This window comes from Danio aesculapii, chromosome 25 (assembly GCF_903798145.1).
Source record: "Danio aesculapii chromosome 25, fDanAes4.1, whole genome shotgun sequence".
Taxonomy (NCBI): Eukaryota; Metazoa; Chordata; class Actinopteri; order Cypriniformes; family Danionidae; genus Danio; species Danio aesculapii.
This window is the reverse complement of record NC_079459.1, coordinates 14424434-14424793: the sequence shown is the minus strand read 5'-3', so window position 1 is coordinate 14424793 and position 360 is coordinate 14424434.

Here is a 360-nt window from a genome sequence, read left to right as displayed (position 1 = left end):
TTGTAATATCATTTATTATTTTTTTAACGACTTGTAAATTTTAAACAATGTAACCAATAATCACAGTGTATTGTTTACCTGGGATGCAGAATGACTATTTAAAGTAAAATTGACATTAAATTTGAAACTGAGTAGCCAATCAGATGTTCCATGTCAAAACTATTAAACATGTGCATCAAATGCACATATTAAGTATCAAAAATTAAGCATATAAGGTAGAGGAGAGAAATGAGAAATGCCATTGGACTGACCCAATTGTCGAGTTTCTGTATTTTCTATTTAGACCACAGGGTGGCGTTATTGTAATATTTGCTTTTGCAAATGCCTTATAACTTGAGAGCACAACATTTAATCTCAACG